A 474-nucleotide genomic window follows, 5' to 3' on the forward strand; every position below is an offset into this window, starting at 1 on the left:
GCCTACGTTTTGAACCCATTAATGGACGTATGGCGAATAACTTACCCTTTTGACAGCTGCATCATAGGCGATGTTGAGATGTTTCGATAATATTATCAGAGAGCAGAGAATCAATAGCCTGACATGAAATATGACTGCGGACATCCCAATTACACCCTGTTTAGAGGGAATTAATGAGGCAGATCTTAGATACTGATATTGCTCTGTCTTGAGGGTTGAGCTGCCTCATTTTCTGGCTGTCACTGAATAAGAGTCGATGTTTTCTGAAAAATAACACATGGTAGATGTTAGATTGCGCATGTTTTAATGGGTTGAGAATGGACTGGAATGGGGTAGATTGCGTTAAAAATGGCCCTCTCTATTCAGGCGTGCAGGGCCTCATGTGTCCTAGTTGTAAATGACTGGATTTTTTTTCCATGAAAGAAAAACATGCAAAACCAGATCAGGGAAGAATAGCAAGGCCGAGGTAGTCCC

This window comes from Micropterus dolomieu, linkage group LG03 (assembly GCF_021292245.1).
Source record: "Micropterus dolomieu isolate WLL.071019.BEF.003 ecotype Adirondacks linkage group LG03, ASM2129224v1, whole genome shotgun sequence".
In the NCBI taxonomy this organism is placed as follows: Eukaryota; Metazoa; Chordata; class Actinopteri; order Centrarchiformes; family Centrarchidae; genus Micropterus; species Micropterus dolomieu.